This window comes from Schistocerca piceifrons, chromosome 4 (genome assembly GCF_021461385.2).
Source record: "Schistocerca piceifrons isolate TAMUIC-IGC-003096 chromosome 4, iqSchPice1.1, whole genome shotgun sequence".
In the NCBI taxonomy this organism is placed as follows: Eukaryota; Metazoa; Arthropoda; class Insecta; order Orthoptera; family Acrididae; genus Schistocerca; species Schistocerca piceifrons.
Genome location: NC_060141.1, coordinates 301,683,192 through 301,689,464, shown reverse-complemented (window position 1 = coordinate 301,689,464; position 6,273 = coordinate 301,683,192). Strand labels below are relative to the sequence as shown.

General features: G+C 43.8%; 1 pseudogene; it reads right to left on the bottom strand.

Annotated features, from left to right (window-relative positions):
• Positions 1–3,095: 3,095 nt before the first annotated feature.
• On the bottom strand, positions 3,096–3,213 carry LOC124796720 (annotated as a pseudogene).
• Between the last annotated feature and the right edge of the window lie 3,060 nt (positions 3,214–6,273).

Below are 6,273 nucleotides of genomic sequence, written 5' to 3'. Positions count from 1 at the left end.
GAGAAATGCAATTTGCTTAATACACGTTCATTTAGGTCGTAAATGATGCGAACCAAAGAGTTTTGTCTAAAATACCAAAAAGGTGGTGCAGTGGTTAAGACACGGCGCTCACGTAACAGAGGAGACGGCTTTTTTTAAATGCAGAGGCAGGATGGTTTCTCTAAGACGGCTGCATCTACCCTCACCTCCAGTCGGTGTTGGCCATCGCGCTTAGTGATATCAGATTGATGGGTTAGGAGTACCATTTTCTGGTAGCAACCAAAACATCCTAGGACCCGTGTTCGAACCTCACCACATCTTAAATGTCGTAACCATTGCTTGAATTTTGAATAAAAATCATCAACAATGGCAACCGAAGACTTCCGGCATAGGAAGTCGCTCTCGTTCTTGCAATGGCCTTGTCAAAGGCAGCAGAAGAATGGACGGAGATTCAGGGCACTTTCTTGCCCCTGTGGTGGGTAACTGCCCCTAAATTACGGTAGAATTAGTACTTATCAACGGCACGAGGATGCAAAAGGCAATGGAAACTACTGCGCATAACGCGTATCCAAAAGACATGTGGCCTGTAATTGAAAAAGTATCATTATGATCTCTCCTTGGCGAAAGATTCCGGATCTCTGGGAGGGAACTGCCAAGTGGGGGCATGAGGAACAATATTGAACAACCAATGAAAGGGTAAAATTCTACGAATCGAGGCCTGGAATATCAAAGTCTGAACGTGGTAGGGAAGCTAGAAAATCTGAAACGGGCAATGCAAAGGCTCAGTATATGTGTAGTGGGGTTCAGTATAGTGAAGTGGAAAGAGCACAAGGATTTCTGGGGAGACGAGTGTAAGGTAATATCAATAGCAGCAGAAAATGGTACAACGGGAGAAGATTCGTTGTGATTAGGACTGTAAGACGGATGGTGAGTTACTGTGGACAGTTCAATGATGGGATTGTCTTCATCAGAATTGACAGCAAACCAACACCGGCAACGATATTTCATGTATACCTACCCGACGTCGCAAGAAACAAATGAGCGTTTTATGAAACTGAATGTGAGATGATATCAACTAATAACTTCCTTGGAAGTAGAGTGAGCAAAAGAGGTCAAAATTTGTAGGAGAAGACAGATAAGTGAGGACTTAGCTGTAAGGGCTCTTCTGAGGCGAAGAGATGACATAGAGACGCACAGGAGAGAAAATTATGGAGGGATGAATCAAGAAAGTTAATGAATCAGTGAAAGTTAAAATTATTTTATTTTTCTGTCAACACTTTAAATGCGACATTTGTAGTTTAGCTATACTTTGACTGTTATTGGATCGACAATAAGTTTAATGTTACCAGTCACAAATTATTCAGGTTTATCTGACGTATGTTTATGTTCGAAAATAGCCTGGATTGGCTGACAGCGCAAATTAACTTCATATGTTAACACTTTCGTTCATACTTTATACCGTGCCTGTTATTGATACCGAGTGAAACAATAAATTATTTATTGTGACTGGTAACAGCAAATCTGTTATTTCATTTGATGGTAAAAAATACGTATTCTCGCCTGTCATGAAGAATGACGGAATACCTTGGATAATTTTGTGATGTAACCATAGCAGAATAACAGTTCATTCTCTCATTTCTAAAATATAAAACAGTATGATGTGAAATTTCTCCCATCTGAAATGCAGGTGCGAGAGACAGGTCATGCTTGTATGTGTATGTGGTGAAAGGGAGAGAAAGAGTGTTCGAGTAAATCATCAGTGTCAGCAGATGTGTGTATTTCTCGACGTAATGCTCCAACAGCATCAATATCCCGAAAAAATATAGCTGTGTCTGACATATCTGACACAGGCAAACGCACGAGTGTGCCCGTCAACTAAGCGCCTCTCCCTTGTGTCTTTACGTAACACACGCATACATGTGCACACGCGCGCGCTCACACAGACCCCCCCCCCCCCCCCCACACACACACACACACTACTGCACGTGCCCTTTCGTACCGTGTGGCAATAAACCCTGCAGGATATATGGACGATGTAGTCGATGGCTGCTTCAATAGTAATAACAACTGCACGTCACATACACGCGAAACGAAAACTGTCGCCAGACCTGTTCATAAATACGATCGGAGCTGTGATTTTGCGTACAGGAAGAGAAACTCTGGTCATTTCGTACCAGTCAATACTTCATGTGCAGTACTGAATAATATTATGATATGTATCTTTATTTTCCTTATCAAATGTCAAAGACTACCTGCCATTTGGCATTTCATTTCGACTCTTTATTCAATCTTCGTGAATAAGAGCTATAAGACTGTTATAAAGAACCACCCCGCAACGAAAAAGAATCAACGAATACAAATTTCTTGTTGCTTCCTCGTCTCCCCCCCCCCCCCCCTCTCCTCCAAGAACGAACTTTAAGATAGCGAATACGAAAATGAACCTTCTCACCCTTTCTCTACATTTTTATCTTATCTCTTTTCCCTTACAATTCACTTATCGTCTATGAATCAATCACCTATGCTGCCCAACGTTTTACCCTGACCTTCTCTCCTTACTCACGTAATAGTATCAACGCCGATCTAGATCTATCAATAACAAAGATTTTATGAAATACCAGTGGAGAGGGCCGGAGGGTTGGCCGAGCGGTTGTAGGCGCTACAATCTGGAACCGCGCGACCGCTACGGTCGCAGGTTCGAATCCTGCCTCGGGCATGGATGTGTGTGATGTCCTTAGGTTAGTTAGGTTTAAGTAGTTCTAAGTTCTAGGGGAGTGATGACCTTAGAAGTTAAGTCCCAAAGTGCTGAGAGCCATTTGAACCATTTTTGAAACAGTGGAGAGAATAGTACTCGTCGAAGGAATAGGTACGACAGAAAAGATATGGAAATTGATCTGATGGAAATATTGACTCCGTCCGAACAGGACTTAAAAGGTTCAACGGTACCAACTGGCCGCCGTGTCACCCTCAACACACAGGCATCACTGGATGCGGATATGGAGGGGCATGTGGCTAGCACACCGCTCTCCCGGCCGTATGTTAGTTTACGAGACCGGAGTCGCTACTTTTCAATCATGTAACTCCTCAGTTTTCCTCACAAGGACTGAGTGCACCCCGCTTGCCAACAGCGCTCGGCAGACCGCATGGTCACCCGTCCAACTGCTAGCCCAGCCCGACAGCGTTTAACTTCGGTGATCTGACGGGAACCGGTGTTATCACTGCGGCAAGGCCGTTAGCGATGGAAATATTAATAAATATTAATAGGATGTTTCGACAATACTTTTGTCTTTCGCTGTGCTTCTAAAAATAGGTCGAGAAAAGTCTATCAATGAGAATGGTTGTTTTCCCTTATGCACGAGAGAAATGTTCAGTGATCAGCAAGACAACTGTCGTTATGGTATAGCTACTTGCGCACACTGTTTTCGTAGGTATAACCATGAGCTGAAAAACTGAAGTAAATGCGTAGTCTTTGAGAACGGATTTTAACCTGCGAAATTCCTTGAACAGCGAACACCAGGAAACATATTACTATTAATTTTGCGATTGCCCAGGGTATCGATACTAAGAGGCACTTAATGGGATTACTCGTTTTTTTGTGGACCAACATGGAATGAGTATAATTGCTTGACGGGTATAGGATATTGTTTATAATGCGCATATGTGACACAACGCGTAAAGTACATCTTTCTTTTACAGTGTAAATCAATACATTCCTGACTAGAACGAGTAAACAAACAATTAAAGGTAACAGGTACAGCAGAGTCACAACTATATCCTAAGTGGTTCATTTGTTGACCCATGACAGCTGAGGTGTTCCTGCTTCTAGTATCTCCTAAATGCTACTCTATCAGTATCACTAAAACGATCAGATGATGAGCCATACATAAACGTTCCTTGAGCGTTGTGTCACTGAATGAGGCACAAATATAAAACTGTTTCCCATATTCTGATGAGAGTAAATGGCAATCCAACACAATTTCAAAAAATAAATAAATAAATAATAAAATAAAAAATAAAAGAAATCAAGAAATATATTTGGAATTCTGAAGTATTTCTGCACGACTGCATACTCTGGATACACTCTTACTTATTTATGTTCTACTCTTACAGTAATATCTGAACAGGAAAGCAGAGTGAAATTCTATCTGTACATCACATAACTGCAATGTTCTTTAAATAATTTTCTGTATCAGAAACCCGACTTTGCAACAATCTTCGTCAAAAAAATCAGAGAAATTAAATGCTTCCAAACTTCAAAAGACAGTTAATACCCCAAAGAGCGGCGTAAGAGCGTCAATGAAACCACCCCGTACCCTGCGACGTTCATTCCCACACATTTCGCAGTCGGAAACAACAGTTCGCAGTGCAATGATCAGCAGAAAGATGTTCTTGATATAAAACGGAAAAGGGCCGCTCTAAGAACCATCTACAATTAGGAAACACCCTCTGTGTCACCCACGCATCTTCGCTGAGCAAGTTTGAAATGTACCTTCGGAAAATTCGACACCAAATCGGCCTGTCACCTGATCTAGCGCCTGCGGGTTAGACAGTCTCTTCAACACCCCTTGGGTGCGATTTTCCTAACTCCAGGCGCTGGAGTAGCCACCGTGATGAAATGGTGTCGAAGTTTCTGACAGCTACACTATGTGATCAAAAGTATCCGGACACTTGATTAAAAATGACTTACAAGTTCGTGGCACCCTCCATCGGTAATGCTGCAATTCAGTATGGTGTACGCCCTCCCTTAGCCTTGATGACAGCTTCCACTCTCGCGCGCATGCATTCAATCAGGTGCTGGCAGGTTTCTTGGGGAATGGCAGCCCATCCTTCACGGAGCGCTGCACTGAGGATAGGTATCGATGTCGGTCGGTGAGACCTGGCACGAAGTCGGCATTCCAAATCATCCCAAAGGTGTTCTATAGGATTCAGGTCAGCACTCTGTGCGGGCCAGTCCATTCCAGGGATGTTATTGTCGTGTAACCACTCCGCCACAGGCCGTGAATTATGAACAGGTGCTCGATCGTGTTGAAAGATGCAATCGCCAGCCCCGAATTGCTCTTCAACAGTGGGAAGCAAGAAGGTGCTTAAAACATCAGTGTAGGGGTGTGCTGTGATAGTGCCACGTAAAACAAGGGACGCAAACCCACTCCATGAAAAACAGAACACCATAACACCACAGTCTCCGAATCTTACTGTTGGCACTACACACGCTGCCAGATGACGTTCACGGCGAATTCGCCATACGCACACTCTGCCATCGGATCGCCACATTGTGTGCCGTGATTCATCACTCCACACAACGTTTTTCTACTATTCGGTCGTCCAATGTTTACGCTCCTTATGCCAAGCGAGGCGTCATATGGCATTTACCGGCGTGATGTCTGGCTTATGAGCAGCCGCTCGACCACGAAATCCAAGTTTTCTCACCTCCCGCCTTACTTGCAATGGATCCAGATGCAGTTTAGAATTCCTATATGATGATCTGGATAGATGTCTGCCTGTTACACACTAAGACCCTCATCGACGGTCAACAGACCAGGTCGGGCCGTATGCCTTTGTGCTGAACGTGTCTCTTCACGTTTACACTTCACTATCAAATCGGAATCATTGGACCTAGGGATGTTTAGGAGTGTGGAAGTCTTGTGTACAGACGTATGACACAATTGACAGCCAATCATCTGACCACGTTCGAAGTCCGTGAGTTCCGCGGAGCGTCCCATTCTGCTCTTCACGATGTCTAATGACTGCTGAGGTCGCTGATGTGCTGAGGTGCTGAGTACCTGGCAGTAGGTGGCTGCACAATGCACCTAATATGAAAAACGTATGTTTTTGGGGTGTCCGGATACTTTTGAGCACGTAGTTTATATTTGTAACGTGCACAACGAAGTCCCGTCGGTGGCACCGAAGTTGTTGCCAAATTGTGGGGTCTGGAAGAGACGCTTCACTGTTCCATTCATGCACATGTTAACGTTACATCCTTGCGTGACCACGCTGCAGGGGGGCAGAAAACAGAAGGATTGAATAAGTATGAGTATCATTTAACGATTCTGATCACGTTTAAATTTAGTCGAATGGACGCGAACGTTCTTTAGTGGTTCCAGCCTCTACAGGATAGTAAATATTGCGATCGCGCTACACTTTAAATGGGGATGCAGCCACACAGTGTCCTTAGCGAAGGCCTGAAACCCCGAAGGGTGTCAGCAATGTCAAAGGTCCTCAAGAATTTCTTACTGTTCCTTATTACATTGCGAACTACCATTTACAACCGAGAATTGTGTGGAATCAACATCCCAGGAA